This window comes from Microcaecilia unicolor, chromosome 8 (genome assembly GCF_901765095.1).
Source record: "Microcaecilia unicolor chromosome 8, aMicUni1.1, whole genome shotgun sequence".
NCBI lineage: Eukaryota > Metazoa > Chordata > Amphibia > Gymnophiona > Siphonopidae > Microcaecilia > Microcaecilia unicolor.
In genome coordinates, this window is record NC_044038.1 from 230,343,969 (window position 1) to 230,365,567 (window position 21,599).

Consider the following 21,599-nt stretch of genomic DNA (forward strand, 5'->3'; position numbering starts at 1 on the left):
ATATGATCTCATTACAAAATGGTTTATAGACCAAGTAAATTTAGGGGAATTTTAAAAGTTATTGAACAGGTGGGGAACAATCAAGAACATGTGGTTAGGGACATTAATGTTGAAAGTGAGAATGACCCAAATGAACTGCTGATAAATGAAATTACTGTAAATGTTAAATTAAGCAAGTTACGGGAAAATAAAGTGCTGATTGTAAGGAAAATCATAAATGCTGATAATAAGTAAATTAATCCTGACGCTAATTAGTATCTATACAAGAAGACAGATTTACAGGAATATGTATGACGCAAAAGCACGTGATTGAAAGAGTATATAAATGAGAACTGTAATCAATAGAAGTTAGAGAAGTAATACTGTGGAATCGCACTTCGCGTCCAGTTTACCACTCTCTATGAGAAAAACTTTGAGAACTGTCTTGATTTTATCTGATTTGACGTACGGCCTAGACTGAAATTATCATATGCCAGTATACCCATAATTGGTAAGTTATAATAAAATGCTTCTTCTCATATCAACAGCCTTCTGACTCTGATGGACACTGTTAGCTACTGTATAGACTTGTGTTTAGTTACCTAGAAGGAGGGCAGACAAGTTGGAGTCAATACAAGTTGGTGTAACCCCAACGTACCTTTCACCCTTCTATATATTTTACTCTCAGGGGTGTCAGCTAGAAAGTTAGGCAGAATATTGCAGTTTCAAACAAAACACAGGAAGGAACTCAGTTGAACAGGTTAACAGTGCAGCATCGGCAAAATAACTTCAATTCAAGACAACAGGTGCTAAACAAAAACAAAATCATTCTCCCAGAAAAAAAACTTATGCCTATAAGTGGCCTGAACTTGGGCTCGTCTGCACATCAGGATTTAAAACACAGTTCTTTAAAAGCAGAAAAATCATTTTAAAAAATCGCATTTTGAGAATGTTTGAATCCTACCTTACTTAAGGAGCTTAGCAGGGTGCACTAAATCTGAAAGGTCCTGATAAACTTAAGAGGTTACTTCCAGAAAGAAAATACTTTTTCAGTAATGTTCATCTCTTCCTGTAATATATCATCACTCCAGATGTACATATCATAATCATCTAAACAGTCTATACCAAAATTCATCTGTACCATCCCATCTCTGCCACTCTGCCATCACAACTTTCAAAATGGCAACCAACGAACCACAACAAATCACAATTAACCACCATCAACACAACCCTCTCTCAGCAAGAATCGCCATCCACATATTTCTCTCAACACAGATCTTCCCCAAAGTGTCCCTACAGTTCTGTCACAGTTACTCCATTCGCTTCCAAGCACCATGAATTATATTACACAACTGCGCACAAAAAACTAATTAGAAATCCCCTCTATCCGGTGCCTATAAATATTCACAGCCTTAAATTGTCCTGACTCACAGGCTTTTATTAAGACAAACAAACACAGCATAATCAGCTGTGTTCCTAGATTCCTTTACCATGGCATAAAGAAATCCGGTACTCTGCATAAACTCTGTTATTCATAAAAGTACAGGCAATTTGCATAGGGGAAAACACTTGTTAGACAGCCGTGATTCTTACAAAAATTATTTCCTTCCCTGCATAATTAACTATATGTCAAAAAACTGTCGTTCACATTAGTATTCGTGGATAATTAACTTTAACTCCTAAATGATGTAAATATAAAATTTTCTTTCAAGGTACACAAAATATCTTAATTTCTTCTAAATATAAAAATTCATCTAGATTTCCTTTTCCTGTGGGGCAAGGTCCCTGGAATCTCAGTTATCTGAGCTCTCACATCCAGTGCTTTAAACTGTAAGAATCAGGAAGTCAGTGTTTACATTACCATGTTGACAGGATCCCTTTGTAAGGAACAGGCTGAGTTTACGGTATCTTTTCACCTCAGCAATACTGAAGAAACTTCACATATCATCATTTTGTGGCGTCAGTATGGCCAAAACTGTGGACAGTTGGAGAGGAGAAAATCATACAGTGGGGAAGGAGCTGGTGGAGAAAGCTAACCCATTAACTATCTGAGGCTGTGGAACAAGGCAAGGATTTACTGCTTTGTGGTATTCTGGATTAAGATTGAACTGTGTTGAGAAGGTGAATGTGAAAAAGTGAACTGACTCTTTCATTGTTGGTGATGAAACTAAGTGAAGACTAAGGCTGTATTGAAGAAAAGGGTTTTGAGAAAATAAAAACCTGTGTTTTCAAGAAACTATGAGGATGCTGAGTTTTTGTGTGACCCTGCCGTGAGCAGGAAATAGGCTCAGGCCAGCCGGAGAGCAGCCAGACTGGGGCGAGTGCCTGACAGAGGAGAGGGGGTTTGGATCCCATACCTTAGAGGGAAACAGCTAAGGCTAAGCAGGGTTAGCCCTGGCCCCCACGTAGAAGGAGGACCCTGTTTACATATGGTGACAGTGGTGGGATCGATTGGACAACCTGCCAGTAAAAGAAGCACATACCTTTCCATGTTCTGGTAAGAGAGAAATAAGGCACAATATAAAGTAATAATAGTATTTAAACTCTATCCAGAGGCCTGAAGAGGATGTACACAGGATTATAATCTTGTTAACTAAGGAGTCGATGTCCGGACCGTTTCTGAATTTTAGCGTAGGGTAATTACTTTCTTAGATTCTAAGAATGAGTTTAAATGCAGGGGATCAAAGAAAATATATTTTACTGAATTCAGCTTCATTACACATTTGCAAGGAAAATTCAACCAAAATAAACCTCCCATCTGAAACACAGTGGGACGTAATTTAAGGAAATGTTGACGTCTCTTTTGTGTTACTTTGGAAACGTCTGGGTATATTCATACTTGGAAATTCAAAAAAGTTTCTTTCCTATGTCTGAAAATTTGTTTTAACACCCGGTCCCTGTCTGGTTGCAGAACAAATGTTACAATAAGAGATCGTGGTTCCAAACCCAAATTATCAGCTTCTATTATTTGTGAAAGCCTCAAAGTCTCAATTACTGGTTCAATTCCTTCAGATTCAAGTTGTCCATCTATAGTTGATCTTTTATATGGCTGTAAATAGTAGATGTTAGATATTGGTGGACAAGCCTGTTCTGGAATCTTTAAGATATCAAACATATACTTTTTAAAAGTCAGCAAAGATGCCACCATTTCTTGTCTAGGAAAATTTATTACTCGTAGGGTCTTTGATCTTTGTTGGTTTTTTAAGTTTTCCACTTTAGTCTGTAGCCATTTATTTTCTTTTATAATATCTACTTGTATCTGCTGAGATATTTTAATGTCTTTAACATTTTCTTCAGTTTTTTTCTTCTATAGCTTTAATTTGTTTCTCAATTTTAAAAATGGCTTCATTTGGAGCTTGTATTTTCTGGGATAGGAATGACAGTTTCTGAGAAAAAGACGTTTCCAAAGTCAAAAGTGCTTTCCATTTTGTTTCAAGAGTAATGGTTGAGGGTTTAGGCAAAAGAGAAGACTTATTGAGTGTTGCTGAGGAATTCTCAGGAGCTTCGAAAGTTTTCTTCTCCAACTCGTTAGGTTTTCTTTCAGAGACGCTGTCACCATGCGGGTCACTGCCCTTCTCCATCGGGGCAACCTGTGATCGATTGCAGGAGTCTGACCCGGCTGCAGCAACTACTTCCACCACTTTGGGAGGTGTAGAAATCTACACAGATCCTTCCTGCACGAACGCTGGCATTGGCGGCGGATACCTCAGCTCGGGGCTGAGCATGGTGTTTACTTCTTGTTGTGGAAATGTTTCTCCTTTCTCCGTTTCCACAATCAGCGAAGAATCACAGCCTCCCTGAATTCCTGGCACAACGAAGCGATCCATAGCCCCGATTAAAGGTGAGGAAGATGCCGCAGGGCTTGGCCTTTGCCTTCCTCTCCATTTAGGCATTTCTTTAATTAAGTATAGACTGGGCCCTTTCTCACAGTGCATTGGGGGAAGGAAGGTGTTAGTGACCACCCGAGCTCAAGAGAAACAGGCAGAAACCCCTGAAATGCCATTGTCACAGGCTTTTCCTTTTCACGGAGATATCCTTGGGGGTCCGGGGAAAACAAGGAGGAGCTCTCAACAGAAGAAAAGGGCTCAGGAGCAGAGAAGGGGGAACTTAAGGGACCTTCTAGGTCAGGGGGGGTTTCCAGGTGACCTGGGGCAGTTGTTAGAGAGGTCCCCCTATTTCGCCAGGGAGCAGGAGTCTGCGATATGCCTGGGAGCGTCAGGACAAGAGGGAGAGAATAGTTTTCCATGCTTCATCATTGATAAGGGGTTATTGTTTAGAGTGGCTCGTCTAGGGACAGGAGCGGAACCCCAGAAACAACTGGTGATGCCTCAGGGGTTTCGGGACTTAGTGATATGGTTATCTCATGACCATCCCTTAGGCGGGTATAAAGGAGCTCAGAATACCCTCATACAGGTACTTAACCGATTTTATTGGCCCGGGGTGTATAAAGGGGTGGAGCAATTTTGTAACTCTTGTGTCCAGTGTCAGAAAGTGTCCGAGCAGATCCTGGGATGGGTGCCATTACAACCACTACCCCACATAGGAATCCCGGTGGCCCGCCTAGCCATGGATATGATTGGGCCTATTGTTAGATCCAGGAGAGGTTTTTTTTATATATTCTAGTGGTAATGGATATGGCAACCCGGTATCCCTGGGCAATGCCTCTTCGTAGCCCCTCAGCAAGAGTAATTGCTTCACAGCTAATTCATATATTTTGTGAGGTGGGTTTCCCAAGGGAGGTATTCACTGATAGGGAAACAAATTTCCTTTTGCGTACCTTATCTCAAGTTTGGGAGGCTTTCGGTATACATCACATCCGAACTGCTGCTTACCACCCTCAAACTAATGGTCTGGTTGAGAGATTCAACAGAACCTTAAAGCTATTGTTAAGGAAGGGATTGGGTTCCTGCCATGAAGAATGGGACCTGTTGCTTCCTTTTGCTCTCTATGTATATAGGGAGAATGTTCAGGCCTCCCTGAGAGTCTCCCCATTTGAGTTAATGTATGGGCGACCACCCCGGGGGGTGTTAGATGTTCTAAATTTAAAGAAGCAGTGGGTACCCTCAGAAAAGGAGGACCGTGATGTGGCTAGCTATTTGGTAATTGGCAATTGGAAAGGAGTCAGACCTATCAGAAGGCGTATTACGATAGAAAGAGTGTAGAGAGGGTATTTGAGGTAGGATATAAAGTATTAATATTGGTACCAGATTCTCCCTATAAATTCACAAGTAACTGGAGGGGTCCAGCTACGATAGAGAGAAAGCTGGGGCCCGTAACCTACATGGTGAAAAATGAACAAGGTAGGGAACAAACATACCATGCTAATGTTTTAAAGCCTTGACAAGAGAGAAGAGGGTTGTGAAGCCAGGAGGTAGCAGAGTCAGAGGAAGAATTAGGCCCCCAGATTACAGAACGTTTTGAGGCTGGGGAGCCCAAATTGCTGCTACTCTTAGCAATGGACAGCAGAATGAAATTCAAGAACTCTCGGCCGAGTTTCGAGATGTTCTGACTCCCTGTCCAGGAGAAACGCATCTCATAATGCATGATATCATTTCAGAGCCGGGCAAAGTGGTTAAGCAAAAACTCTACCAGCTCTCACCCCCGAAAAACAGGAAGTCATTCATCAGGTTCAGGAGATGCTTGATTTTGGGGTTATTGAGGAGTCATTCAGCCCTTGGTCAAGTCCAGTTGTACTGGTTCCCAAGTCGGATGGTACTTGGTGGTTCTGCATCGACTTCTAGCATTTCAGTGCCCTTTCCACTCCCGACGCCTATCCGATGCTGCGTATTGAGGAGCTCCTAGACCGGTTGGGAACTGCCAAGTACCTATCCACGCTAGACTTGACCAAAGTATATTGGCTGATCCCCCTGACGGCCGAGGCCCGGCCTAAAACTGTCTTTTCAACTCCCTTGGGTCTTTTTTTTTTTTTAATTTTGTAAAGTTTATTGAACAAACCTTATAAGAGTTACATTACAATGTCTCATCCTAATTTCTGGTGACAACAATCATTCCCTTCTCTGAACCTCGGAATACAAACATATATACAGTAAAGAATGTCCCCTCCTATGTCTCCTCCATTTCCCCCCCCCCCCTATTTTTCCCCCCCTCCCCCCCCCCATTCCACCTTCCTTGGTCCCTTCCATTCCCAACTTCCCCTCCTTATATCCCCCCACCCTTACAATTCTTTCCCCAATAGTCGATCAAATTGTTTCCATTCTTCAGCCTGAGCATTAAACCTCCCCCTCCTTTTATCTGTCAATTCCTCCATCACCATTAATCCCCTGACCTTCCCAATCCAGTTATGTATTGTGGGTCCCTTGTCTTGTTTCCAGAACGCCGCTACTATGGATTTTGCAGCCGCGAGGCCTAACCTCTTAATCCTTTGTCCCCATTTCACTCCTTTCTGGTTCCCCCACCCCAATAAACACCATTTTGGATCACATGGGAAAGGAGTGTCCAGGGCCTCTGTCAATAGTCCCGTAACTCCCTCCCAAAATTTCTGTATGAGCACACACTCCCACCATACATGATAAAAAGTGCCTTTTTCCTCCTTACATCGCCAGCAAATATCCGAGGCTTCAGGGAACATTGCCTTTACTCTCTCCGGCGTATAGTACCATCTACTTAATACTTTATATGCATTCTCTTTCAATAATACACATACAGAGGCCTTTTTGACCTCTCTGCATACTCTTCCCCATTCAGAGTCAGTCAGTTCTTGTTTCAAATCCCTCTCCCAGGCCTGCATGTATTGATGTTTTACAAATTGTGACCCCCGTATATGATCGTACAGCCTAGAGATTCCCTTTCCCCATAAATCGATCTTCCCCCATATATCTTCCATCTTTTCCTTTTCTACTAATTTATCTTTAATCCACCCTGTGGATGTTATATAGTGTTTTACCTGCATATACGCATAGATATCAGATGGTGGTAATTCATAGGTCTCCTGTAATTCTGCAAAAGGTTTAATTCCCTCTTCTGTCAGCAAGTCTCGAAATCTTATCAGCCCTTTATGGAACCATGTTTTAAACACTCCGCCCTGAATCCCGGCTGGGAAACCTGGGTCCTGTGTGATCCAAGCGAATGTGGATTTAGTCCTAGATCCCCTAAGCCTATATTTTAAAGTGCCCCATAAAGCTAAGAGATGTGATACAAAGGGGTTTAGGGTGAGTCCCTTATATGTATTATCCGGAATCGGGGCCCATAACAATCCCTCCAATACCCCTTCTTGGACAAAGATCTGCTCTAATTTTGTTATTGATGATAAGTCTACTTTTCCCCATACCGCAATTTGTTTTAGCTGTGATGCCCAATAGTACCAGAGGATGTTTGGTATCCCCCTCCCCCCTTGGTCAGGTGTGCCCCACATTATTTTCCGTGCTAACCTTGCCGGTGCTCCCCCCCAAATAAATGTTCCTATATCCGCTTGCAACTTCATGAGCTCCCTCTTAGGTACTGGAATTGGTAGTGTTTGAAACAAAAATAGAAGCCGGGGGAGAATATTCATTTTTACTGACGCAATACGACCCCACCATGAAAGCCACCCCTTTTGCCATTTGGTCATATCCCCTCGCACTTTTTTTAATAAAGGTATGTAATTTAATTGATATAATTTATTGAGATTCCGCGGGATCTGTATCCCTAGATACCTAAAACTATCTTTAGCTACTTTAAATTTAAACACTTCTTTTATTCTTTCTTCCTCCACTTCTGGTATAGTGACCCCCATCACCTCGGACTTGTCGTAGTTCACCTTAAATCCCGATACCCATCCATAATTCTTCAACTCTTTAATCAAAGCAGGCATTGTCATCATAGGGGATGAGATATAAAATAAAATATCGTCCGCAAATAGTGCAATCTTGTGTTCCTTACCCCCCATCCGAACCCTCCGTATCTCTTGGAGCAGACGGATCCTCTGAGCAAATGGCTCTATGGCTATGGCGAATAGTAATGGGGAAAGCGGGCACCCCTGCCTAGTTCCCCGCTGAATATCAAAGTGTTCAGAGTATCCCCCATTAATTTTAATTTTTGCCACCGGGCGGGCATACAATTTCTTCAGCCAGCCTATAAGATTTTTCCCCATCCCCATTTGTGCCATGCTCTCCCATAGAAACTCCAAATCCACTCTATCGAATGCTTTCTCTGCATCAATCGCTAAAAGGGTAAGGGAGTCCCCTCTCCTCTGAGCTCCCCACTTAATGTTCAAAGTTCTGCGAATATTATCCGCTACTTGCCTATGGGGCACGAACCCCGCTTGATCCTCATGAATCAAGAATGGTAAAAGCTTGCCCAAGCGCTCCGCCATCACCTTGGCCAAAATCTTAACATCTATGTTCAACAAGGAGATCGGCCTGTAGGAGCCGCACAAAGTGGGGGCCCTCCCTGACTTGAGGAGTACTGTAATCCCCGCTGCATGCATACTTATAGGCATCTCTTCCCCCATAAAGCAGGCATTACCCACTCTTACCAGTAGGGGAGCCAATTCTTGTCTAAATACTTTGTAATATTTCCCCGTGTATCCATCTATCCCCGGCGCTTTCCCTCCTTTTAATCCCTTGATGACTCCTAACACTTCCTCCAATGTTATTGGGGCTTCTAAATTCACCCTTTGAGCCTCCGTTATTCTATTCAGACCCAAGTCCCTTATGTAATTCCGCTTCTCCTCCAATGTTGTCCCCTCTTCTTTCGAGTATAGTTTCATATAATATTTCACAAACTCGGCCCTGATATCCCCATCCTGATGCACCATGTTTCCTCCTCCCCTTTTTAGTTTAGTTATCGTATTTTGTACCTGTCTGCAGCGTAGTTTCCGAGCTAACATACTGCCTGCCTTATTACTATATTCAAAGAATTTTTGTTGTAATAATTTTCGTTGGAATTCCATCTTCCCAATTTGTAATTTTTGCAGCTCTGCTCTACAAGCCAATAATTCTCTGAACACTTGGGGATTCCCCTCTTCATGGTGGCGCGCCTCACACTCTGCCAACCTTTGACGAATCAACATTTCCCGAATCTCTTGTTCCTTCTTTCGTTGTGCCCCTTTTTTAATCAGGTGCCCCCGCACCACTGTTTTGAGGGCATCCCATAAGGTCCCGTCTGTTACTTCTGTATTGTCATTGAATTTCAGGTATTTCTTGATTATATCCTTCACTTCCTTACAATTTTCCTCTGTGTCTATCAAAGACTCATTAAGTCTCCATACCCTTCCCCCTCTCTCCTTGCCCAACCCTCCCACCATGACCCACACCGGGGCATGGTCTGAGGCATGTATATTATCAATTTCAGACCCTCTAAGAGCTCCCCATAACGAACGACTACCCCAGATCGCGTCTATCCTACCATATGTCTTTTGTGCGTGTGAGTAATGCGTGTAGGTTTTTTGCCCTGGGTGTTGCAACCTCCAAAAGTCCAGTAAATCTAATTCCCGCATTAGTTTGAGAAGTTTCCCTCTTGTGTATTTCGCCCCTTGTTCTTTTCCTTTCGAGTGGTCGAGGCCCGCTGCGGGGAAGTTAAAGTCACCCCCCAATAGTATTTGACCCTCGACAAAAGGTATTAGGCTTGTTCGTAATTTATCAAAAAATTCCCCTTGTCCCTCATTTGGTGCATAGATGTTAATGAGTGTAATTGGGTGGCCCTTAATTGATCCTTTAATTGCCAGGCATCTACCATCCCTCCCCCTGAATTCTTGTTCCTTGGTGAATTGCAGGTTATCTTTGACATATATAGCCAGCCCCCCAGATTTCCCCCCTTTGGGATTCGCGCATAGGTACCCCTCGCCCAGTACCCGGTTCCTTAACAATTTTTCATCCTTCTTTTGTATATGTGTCTCTTGTAACATTGCTATATCCCACTCCAGCCTGCGTAGTTCTCGAAAAATAATACTTCTCTTCCCGGGACTGTTGAGACCGTTTACATTCCAAGATCCTACCCTCAAAATCCCCCCCTTCCCCTCCCCCCCTTGCCCTCTGGCCCCCCTCCCCCCTCCCTTCCCTTCCCCTTCAACTGGCTCTCCTCCCTTCTCGCCAGTTCCTCCCAAAGGAAGTGAGTCCCCGCTGAAAATGTCCCCCGACATTAGACTCCTTCATATTCTCCCCCTCCTCCCCAAACAAACCTCCCCTTCAATCCCGCAGCCTCAGTGGTCCTTCATATTACTTTATAGTCAATAGCTTAATTCACTATGTATGAAAACTTAAGTCCCCATGAATAGCTTATCTGATTTTACTCAGTCCACTCTTTCGTCTTCGGATTCTCTCTGCCTCTCCTTCATGATGTTAAGGTCCTTTTCTCTTCTGGTCTGATTCTCTCCGGAGCTCCGATCTTTCACTGGTGTCTGCTTGCGGAGTGGTGTTGAGCTCTCCCCATTTGGCAAGTCCTCACACCCCATTTCTCTCAAGGTCTCCCTTGGGTCTTTATCAGTTTAGTAGGATGCCGTTCGGCCTTAATTCGGCTGCGGCCTCGTGCCAGCGCCTCCTGGATGGGGTTCTAAGACCACACCAAGAATACACTGTTGCATATTTAGACGATGTAATTATCCACTCTATGCTGGCTGCAAAGAACAGACTATCAAGAAACTTCAAACAGCCCAGAATACCGCAGCCAGACTCATATTTGGAAAAACAAAATATGAAAGTGCAAAATCCCTAAGAGAGCAACTTCACTGGCTCCCATTTAAAGAACGCATCGTGTTCAAGATCTGCATAATTGTTCATAAAATCATTCACGGAGATGCCCCATTCTACATGCTAAATCTCGTGGACCTACCTCCCAGAAACGCTAAAAGATCAGCCCGCACATTTCTTAATCTACACTTCCCCAGCTGTAAAGAATTAAAATACAAACTAACACACATGACCAGCTTTTCCTACATTAGCACGCAGCTGTGGAATGCACTACCAACGAACATGAAAACAATCAAAGAAATAACTAACTTCCGCAAATCTCTGAAAAACTCTCTCTTCAACAAGGCCTACCACGAGAACCCATAGCTTAATTATAACACTTCACCACTCCACCCTTACTCTGAAAGTCATACTTCTATAACTGTTTGCTTAGATCTTTCCTGTCATCCCTGATCTTTTTGTAACACCAATTGTATCTTTTACCCTGGGATGGCGATGCCATAACAGGACTTTGTAAGCCACATTAAGCCTGCAAATAGGTGGGAAAATGTGGGATACAAGCGCAATAAATAAGTAAATAGAGAAGACTGGCCCTCACATGTTGTACGGGTTCGGGAGGTGCTGGGGGCTTTCCAGCGAGCAGGTATGACATTGAATCCTCAAAAGTGCCACTTCGGCCAACAGAAAGTGAAGTACCTGAGATACAGGGTAGGAGATGGACAGATAACCCCCCTGTGTGACAAAGTAGAGAGTATTCGGGAATTCCCATGCCCTAGGAACAAGAAGGAATTAAGAAGTTTCTTGGGATTAGTGGGATACTATTGGAGGTTCATACCTCATTTTGCATCTAGGGCTACTCCGCTAACAAACAAGCTTAAAAGGAGACTTCGAATAAACTTCAATGGAATGAGGAGGGGCTAGGGACATTCAATAGGTTAAGGCTAACCCTGTGCCAAGAACCCCTGTTAAAAGCAGTTGATTTTTCCAAATACTTTGTTCTGCAGGCTGATGCCTCGGATGTGGGTTTGGGTGCGGTGTTATCTCAGGTACATGAGAGGCAGGAACACCCTCTCATGTATCTGAGTCGAATGTTGCTTCCGCATGAAACCAGTTACTCTACAATATACAATAGAGAGGGAGTGTTTAGCCATCAAATGGGCTATACAGATGTGTCATTTCTATTTGGATGGGCAAATCTTTACCCTAGTGACTGATCGTGCACCACTTAAATGGTTAGGGCATATGAAGAATAGCAATGCTCGACTCAATCGGTGGTATCTGGCCTTGCAGCCCTAGCTCTCTTTTCCCTCTTAATATTCTAGATGAGGTTGTTATGAAAATCTGGAACCACCTGGCAATCCTATGATGTTAGCTTAATACATTTTTTATAGGTCCCCCCCCCCCCCCTTATCTCCAACAGGCTGCTGCAGTGTCCAGAAACTAAAACCAAAGATGTTGAAAATGTGGAGTTTGGCCATTTTCTTGGGTCTGTTTGCTTTATCTGCTCCTGTGAATGCTGAATGTGATGCGCAAAAAGTGGAAGACTGTAAGTATAAAAGAAAAAAAGAAAGAAAAAAGAAAAGAAATTCATACCTTTTACTTTTAATGGGAAAAGTTCCTTGGAATTCATAAAAAAATGTCAAACTTGCTACTCAGTGGCCAGTGGTAGCTGGGTGGTAACTGCAAATTGATGTGTGTTGGGCACACGTAGGCAAAAAGTGCCCCTCAGTGGGAACAACCAAAACAAACAAACAAAAACAGAAAACTGATAGTCCAAGAATTTCCAAGATACAAATTTTTATTGTAAAATAACTTATGATGTACTTTACTCTTAGATGTTTGTTTTACAGGTTGAATGGCTTTTTCCCATTTTTATACTGTAAACCACCTTCTACTACTACTACTAGTACTACTACTTATCATTTCTATAGCGCTACTAGAAGTACGCAGCACTGTACACTTGAACATGAAGAGACAATCCCTGCTTGACAATCTAATTAGAACAGACAAACAGGACAAATACGAGATAAGGGAATATTAAAGTAAAGTGAGGATGATAAAATAAGGGTTCTGAACAAGTGAGTAAGGGTTAGGAGTAAAAACAGCATCAAAAAGGTGGGCTTTTAGCCTAGATTTGAAGACGACCAGAGATGGAGCTTGACGTGCCGGCTCAGGAAGTCTATTCCAGGCATATGGTGCAGCAAGATAAAAGGAACGGAGTCTCGAATAAGTGGTGGAGGAGAAGGGTGCAGATAAGAGAGATTTACCCAGTGAATGGAGTTCCTGGGGAGGAATGTAGAGAGAAATGAGAGTGGAGAGGTACTGAGGAGCTGCAGAATGAATGTACTTATAGGTCAATAAGAGGAGTTTGAACTGTATGCGGTACAGAATATATATACAAATCATGTAAGTAATATTGCAAACGAGAGGTGTTCTTACAGATCTTTACAGAGAATCTGTGCTTAAGTAAGGTAGCAGGGTTCTAAATCAGAAGTTATAACTTACAGAACAGTCTTTGTTGTAGAGCATGCTGTGGTCACATGCCATCAGCCCTTTGTCTTTACATGTGCTGAAGTCTTATCTGAAGGGGGGAGGGAACACTGAGTCCTCTGTGGCAAGTGGTTTATGGCTTGCTGTTTATTCTTTCATTCTGAGTCAATAGCTGGAGTTATACCTTCCCAGACTCTCTGTCTGCTGGTGGAGATATCTTGATGAGCATTCAGGTACCCACCTTTGTCAAGCTTTCGTTAAACAGTCCTTCAAGTTGGAGGGGGAGAGGAAGTTTGAAAACTTCTGAAGTAGTGCATTTTGTCCTTCTAAATGTTCCCAAAGGGAGGGGGAGAGGAGCTTGGAGTGAAAGCCAGTTTCTGCTGCAGTTTTTTTAAAGCTGTATTTTTGTATCTGATTCAGCATCATCAATATTATGCTGCACATTTCAATAATTCTGCTGCATATTTAATTCAGACAATTGAACTGACATCATGTTACAGAAGAGGAGAGAGATGGCTAAGTGGGAGACCTGTAAGTTTCAATAGTGCAAGTGAGAGGTGATAAGAGTGTGGATGAGGGTTCTGGTAGTGTGCTCAGAAAGGAAAGGGCAAATTTTGGTGATATTATAGAGAAAGAAACGACAGGTTTTAGCAGTCTGCTGAACATGTACAGAGAAGGAGAGGGAGGAGTTGAAGATGACCCCAAGGTTATGAGCTGATAAGACAGGAAGGATGAGAGTGTTATCCACAGAAATAGAGAATGAGGGAAGAGGAGAGGTTGGTTTAGGTGGAAAGATAAGAAGCTCAGTCTTAATAATAAATAAATACATGCCAGTTATGTGTGTAAATTCATTCATTCAGGTATTTATATATTTATTTTATTTATTTATTGCATTTGTATCCCACATTTTCCCACCTTTTTGCGGGTTCAGTGTGGCTTACAATATGAATTGAATGTTGGAAATACAATTTGTTACAGATAGTTAGGGATTATATTATGCAGGGTTAAGCGAAACAATTGAGGTGTCCTTAAGGGATGTAATAATGGAACATAGGCATTGCAACTTTGGAAGGAAACAATGGTAGCTTAGGGGCGATTAAAAGACATGAAGTCATATGGTATATAACTTTCTGTGAGTAAAGGTATGAGTGATGTGATAATACGGGAGTGGGAGTTCTGAGATGAATGTACCATGCATTAGTGAACAGTAAATATGGACTTTATGTGTTTTGTTTTATATACTGCTTAGACCTAAGCAGATTAGAGGTTCATTTCACAGGTACTGGATCTGTTCCTAGTGGACTCTCAGGGGCAGATGCACTAAAGCTAAATGAGCCTTTAATGACTCTCCAACGAGGAAAATTTGATCCGTTGCATGCATCAAAGGGCTTTTACCGAGGAAGCCAGCAGCTAACGAAAACGGAATGGAGATGAGCAATTAGTGTGAAAACCCCATTGAAACGACATGCACTAACCTTTTCCGATTGCCTTTACGCAGGAAAAAGGCAGGAAAACTAACGACAGGTCTGGACCACTCGTTAGGACAGCTCTGTGCCAGGAAAAATCATTAAGAGAAAAAATAAACAAACTTTGAGCCAATCCCAGCGCATTAGCAGAGCTAAAAGCGCTGTGATTGGTCCAAAGGACGTCAGAAAAACATAAATAAATAAAAATAAAAAAAAGGGTCGGGAGGGGGCAAGGGCGCTCATCAGGAGCGTCCTGTACGGACGGCCTTGCCCCCACCCTGCTGCTCCCCACTTTCCGCCGTTCCCCCCACCCCAAAAAAGCAAAATTCGAGCAGCCCCTGCCCCCCTCCCTTCCTCACTACTCTCTCACCTTAGCTCCGCCTCCCGACATCCTCCGTCCTGTGCCCCGCCCCCTTTTGGGGTCGTCGCCGCCATTCCCCTCCTCCATCGGGCCCCCCTCCCTCTTACCGGGCCCGTGCAGCGCCTCTCTCCTCTGTCCGAAGGCGCTGCACGGGCAAGAAGAAAGCCTGATGCCTGCCTTCGCCCAGCTTCGATGGCGCGTCTTTCTCCTGCTGGGCCCGCCCCTGTCTGACGTCAGTAACCTAGGTAGTGTAGATGTGTGTTTTGGATGCACATAGATTCATCTTTCTGCGTGCCTGTAAAAAAAGGGCTTTTAAAATTTTTGCCGAAAATGGACGTGCGGAAAAATCAAAATTGGCACACGTCCATTTTGGTTCTGAGACCTTACCTCCAGCCATTGACCTACATGCGTAGAAAGCCACTTGACGTGCACCTGCTACGTGCACCAGAGATGTATCCAGGTGCCAGCAGTGAATATTAGCGGTGCCAGGATAACATTTCACTCAGCCCCAACTCCATCCTGAACCACTCTGGCACTAACTGGAGACTGTTGCCATGATCAGAGCTAACGTTCAGCATCACTTTTCTCTCTAAGTTGTGTGGGAGTCCTCCACCTGCAGTTCTGCCAGCAGGGGGTGCCAAATCCTCCCTGTCTCTGCCCATGGACCACCCAGTGCCATGGCGGTCAGCGGGAATAGTCAGTGGTCCTGTGCGGGTGTCACTCAATATCCTGGGACATCCACTGATCGTGGTTTAAGCAGGCAGGAACATCTCAATATCAATATCTACTCCAAAGTTTCTTGTCCTTTAAGCAGTGCAGAGTTCCAGTAGCCACTGGAGTTTCAGAGAAACCTGAGTTGTTTTGCATGTTGTGTTGATGTCCTCAGAAGTGACTCTTTTGTTATTTCTAAAAAATATAAGTATATTTTGCTTTGGTCTATTATCCTAAACTGTAAATTTAATCTGTTGACTTTTTTTCTAGTTTTTATGAATAACTTGGATATTCTCAACTTGGAATTGAAAAATATTAGGATTGGCCATCTCATTCTGCCTGGCCTCCCACTAGTAGAGTGAGTGAAAATTCTACAACACAATCAAGATTTTTGCACAAGTATTGATCATGCAGTCAGTGTATAAAACATGTTTATTTTAGAGTATAATAAGCAGCGCACACTCTGAAAGATTATTCTGGGTTTTATTTTAGAATGGCTTGCATTTCAAGTAACTCCCTGCTTATTTTTGAAGTTTTCTTAGAAGTCGATTTGAATTTCAACAAGAAATGTTATGTACTTAGTTAATCATCATATTTCCATATTACTGTTAGACAAAATTTAATTATCTTAAGCTATGTTGATGTTACCGACATTTTAGCATTATTACCTAGCGATTTTTGCGCAATAAAAGCATTGGAGCAAAAAATTTACGATATGACACAATTTTGCAGTCACTATTTTTTTCACAGTGCTGAGCTTCCCGTTCTTCAGATTTTACGCAGTCACTGTTGTCTTTGCTCCAAAAACTTGCTCATGCAGTGTCTGGATTCTCACTTTGTCCGCTACTGACACCTTGTAAATGATTGCCGTTCTGATATGAAATGCTTTTAAATAAAATTATCAGTAAATTATCATATTATCAAATGTCTACTTAACTGTGACATCTTTAAGAGTAAGTTGGTACCCTGTTTTTCCCCCCTATAATGGTAATTTTACAGTGCATACATTTTTGAAGATGTGAAAATCGCTAGGTGGTCAAGCTAAAAAGTTTGTAACTTTGCCATGTTTAAAGATAATTGCATTCTATTTAGCACATGAACGTAGATTGTAAAAGTAAATACAGCTGTAAAATTTCACATTGAAATTCCAAGCAGTTGCTGAGAAAACAAAGAAAGAAAAAAAATATATACTAGCCAGTTTATTTTCGAAAGTGATCGCCGGCCATTTCCCGACATAAATTGGGAGATGGCCGGCGATCTCGCAAAAGCGACAAAATCGGTATAATCGAAAGCCGATTTTGGGCACCTTCAACTGCTCTCCGACGCGGAAATGGCCAAAGTTGACGGAGGCGTGGTGAAGGCAGGACTGGGGCGTGGTTATCGGGCGAACAGAAATGGCCGGCTTTCGCCGATACTTGGAAAAAAATAGCCGTTTTTAGCGAGCATTTAGGCCACTTTTTTGGACCCTTTTTTTCATGATCAAGCCTCAAAAATTGAGGCTGCACGCCAAATTGAAGCTCCCTCCAGAGCGGGGCACAAACACCGCACAGGTCGCTGGAGAGAGCTTCAATTTGGCGTGCAGCCGTTCAGAGGGTTAAAAATGTGATGGTGGTTCCTCCTGAGGAAGAATTGTAAAATGCGGCCCAGCATCGGCGAACCGGCAAATACAGGAGAACTATATGGTGGATGAACAAGTTGATCACTGAGCACACAGCACCTGTACTGTGGTAAATATAGTTGGTTTTATGTGTTACAAGTAGCCAACGGAGTGTTTGCTCACAAACTGTGTTTACATTTGGGAGGCCAGTCACCCGGCATTTGAGTATAAACTGTTTACAACAGCCTAGCAGAAGGCTTGGCATTACAAGGACTACTATTATTGTGCTGGGAGGACTGATTTGTGCCCTATAGTTTTGTTGTATAACACAGAATGTAATTGATGTAAAATTTAAGTATCATCAAGGGTACAGCTTATGTTGGCTGTTTAGAATGTAACGATTTATATTTAGATACAGGTGCAGTGGCGTTCCTAGGGGGGCTGACACCTGGGGCGGATCGCCGATGCGCCCCGGCCCCCGGGAGCAGCGCCCCACAGAACAGCGCGATGCCCCCCCACCGGCGAACCCCCCCCCCGATCCCCCAGCGAAAGAAATCCCCCTGGGTGCACGCCGCTGGGGGGGGGGGGGGTGCCGCACGCCTGCCGGCTCTTCATTTTCATGCTCCCTCTGCCCCGGAGCAACCTGTTCCGGGGCAAAAGGAGCATGAAAACGAAGAGCCGACAGGCGTGGCTCCTCCACAGCGGCGTGCACCCAGGGCGAACCGCTCCCACCGCCCCCCTTGGTGTGCCACTGTACAGGTGGTGTGCGGTGAATGAACGGATGAGTGAGTGGGTTTTTAATATTACGTAGTAGTATCAGTCATTATAGGGTGGTACTGCAATGTAATAAATTCTTTTGTGATAATGAAAGGATAGTGGAGTCCTTTTGTAATAGATAAAAGTGGTTATGCCAAGAAATGATTTTTTCAGAGAGATGAGTCTTCAGGTGTGAACTTGTGTGCCAAAGTTATACAGCAGCAATAAGTCCTAGAGGCTGTATGCCGGTCCCTGGAGCAGTTTTAGTGGGTGCAGTACATTTGTGGGTAGTGGGTTTTGGTGGGGGGGTTGGGGGGCTCAGCTCTCAAAGTAAGGGAGCTATGCACGTGGGAGCTTTTCTGAAGTCCACAGCAGTGACCCCTAGGGTGGCCGGTTGGTGTCCTGGCATGTCAGGGGGGCCAGTGCACTAAAAATGCTGGCTCCTCCCATGGCCAAATGCCTTGAATTTGGCTGGGTTTGAGATGGCCGACATAACTTTCCATTATCGCTAAAAAACGAAACCGGCCATCTCAAACCCCGGCCAAATCCAATGCATTTGGCTGGCCGGAACCATATTATCGAAACAAAAGGTGGCCGGCCATCTTTTTCGAAAATACGGTTCTGGCCAGTTCTTTGCGGCGCCGCCAAAATACATCGCTGGCCATGTATTTCTCCGGCGCCGTTCGATTATTCCCCTCTAGGAGTTACTTTTTTTCTCTCACCCTGTAGATGCCGTGGGACACATGACATATTCACATAGGTGCCCGGTATAAGAGGCTTGGACAGGCTAAGCCTCCCCTGCTGTGCTCTGAGGGGTTTAAATTGTTGATTTACCTCCATCCTCACAGCAGGAGCTGCAGTGAAAGCCCTCTAGCCTTGTGTGTAATCAGTTGTAGAAATTGGTTTATGGTTTGTTTACCTTACTGCTGGGAGAGTGGGGGAGGGGATGTTGGCTGGAGGTGTCCTGGGTTGCCAGGGAGATATTTAAGGAGGATGACTTCCTGACCTGCACTGAGGACAGATAGCAGCAGATACTGGGCCAGCATGATCAGAAAAAGTCACCAAACAAAGGTAGAAAAGATCATTTTATTTTCATTATAGTGTTTGGAATATGTCCACTTTGAGAATCAGGTGCTCAACATTAAAAGTTTATATTTATTTACTTATTTATGGCATTTTATCCCACATTAAACATGAATTAGGGTGTTTTGTGGCTCTACATGAGAATTGTGATGATATGATCCCTTGTTTCATATTGTTGACGGTCTGCATTTTACGTATGGGTGGTATATTGGTGTATTAAGTTCTGCCCAGTGTAATATTTATGGTACAGTAAGGTTCTAAGTGTGTTTTTGCACAAAGTTGTGCATAGTGTTTTGCAGTTGAGCGATTGTGCTTAGAATATGCTTTGAGCAACCACTTTATTCTTTGACATATGATACATATCTAATATCTAAATTTAATAAAAGGTATTAATTGTGACTTTTATTTTTATTTATTTATTTTTTCTGTGTGTTATCAGACAATTATGGATTTAAGCTCCACCCCTGGCCCCACCCCTAACCCCACCCCCTTTAGCCTCCCCAAACAGTTGGGTCACCGACTGCCTATGCATATTCATTAATTTATTACACAATTTCTATAATGCACTAACCAACATTCTATGACTTTTACAGACATCACAAACACACTAAAATGAATCTTAACAATACTGCTTTTTCAACATAATAGACACAAGTCACAGATAAACCAAAAACATCCTCAAATCTCCAGTTCAATATCGAATGCCTTCCTAAATAGGAATGCGTTAACAGTTTTCCTGAATTCATTATAATTCTTCATTAAACGTATTTGGGCAGGAAGATGATTCCATAACCTAGTACCTTCTATGTAAAACATTCTTGATCTATTCACTTCCAATCGTATATGTTTCACCGTGGGTATATCCAGCAGATGCTTATTATCAGATCAAAGGGACCTTTATGAACTGTATATTTGTAATTGTGTAGCCAAGCAGATAAGTCCTAAGTCTACTTAAAAGTTCCAATTTAAAGAAGATACACCTGAGTACATTCTGTACATGGGGTAAGAAAGACAAAGCTGAATCCAGAAGTAACCCAAGGTATTACATCTCGTGTTTGATTTCAATTTAAGAATCTTCTAAAGCAAAATACATAGAAAAGAATCATAATTTGAGTCTTAGCCATATTAAACTTTAATCTTTTGGCAGACATCTAGCTCTTTATTGTTGACAAATAGAGATGTAGGCAATGAAACATATTTATGACAGATTTTTCAATAGGAAAAAAGAATTGGATGTCATCGGCATAAAGTCGATAAGACACTCTTAGCCCTTTCAAAAGTTTACTTAGTGGTAACATGTAGATGTTAAACACAACGGGTGATACAGCAGAACCATGAGGCACTCTTGACTGAGTCCAACCAGCTAGATGTAGACTGATTTATTCGCAACTGAATTGACTACTCGAAAAGGAACAAAACCACCAAAGGACCTTGCCCATTAATCCCAGTTCTTCTAGGCGTCCCAGCAGCAATCTGTGATGAAATGTATTAAAAGCAGATGAGATGTTCAGAGCTATCTAAATATAGCTCAAGCCCCTATCATAAGCTACGTTTCTGTAGAAAACTTTGGGTGAAATCCAAACTGAAAACCATCCAAAATTTGATAATCATCTTGTAGTTGAACCAGTACTAACTTCTCTACAATAAAGGTCCAGTCAGTGCTTTATCCCTGTCATACTTGGGCCATTTTAATTAATGATACTGTCTCAGGCCTCTTCTATCCCTAGCACGGGCCAAGGAAAAATTGGAATGAAGAGAAAATAGCACCGACAGAAATATGCAATATAACATTTTGTAGAAATGACATCAAAATCTACAAAATGTGATCAGAAATCAAACAAAATCGAACTCAGCCTGCAAATTATGAAGTCTTGGGCAGATACATTTCAACTAAAACTCAACGCAGAAAAAACACATTGTCTCATCCTCTCATCACAATACAACACGAACAAACTCACCACTATAAACACCCCAGAATACACTCTTCCTATCTAAGACAGCCTGAAAATTCTCAGAGTCACAATCGACCGAAACCTCACTCTAGAAAGCCAAGCGAAAATTACAGCAAAGAAAATGTTCCACTCAAATGTGGAAACTTAAATGAGTAAAACCTTTCTTCCCGAGGGAAATATTCCGAAGTCTGGTACAATCAATTGTGCTAAGTCACCTAGACTACTGCAATGCAATATACGCCGGATGCAAAGAAGAAATTATTAAGAAACTCCAAACTGCCCAAAACACCACAGCCAGACTCATATTTGGAAAAATGAGATATGAAAGCGCCAAACCCCTACGTGAAAAAGTACAGTGGCTTCCAATCAAAGAACGAATTGCGTTCAAAATAAACATCCTGGTTCACAAAATCATTCACGACGAGGCCCAATTCTACATGGCTGACCTCAGACCTACCAACCAGAAATGAAAAAAGGTCATCACGCACATACCTAAATCTCCACTACCCAAGCTACAAAGGACTAAAATACAAATCAACTTATGCATCCAGCTTCTCCTTCATAAGCACTCGACTATGG

The 21,599-nt window shown here is 42.7% G+C and overlaps 1 protein-coding gene and 1 long non-coding RNA gene across 2 annotated transcripts in view; both read left to right on the forward strand.

Annotated features, from left to right (window-relative positions):
- LOC115475486 overlaps positions 1-21,599 on the forward strand; it is a 406,432-nt gene that overhangs the window by 282,181 nt on the left and 102,652 nt on the right. The gene's annotated exons all lie outside the window — the stretch shown is intronic.
- Positions 371-12,128, forward strand: LOC115475491. Its single transcript, XR_003943044.1, has 2 exons — positions 371-490; positions 12,025-12,128. It is a non-coding gene; the product is annotated as an uncharacterized LOC115475491 (long non-coding RNA).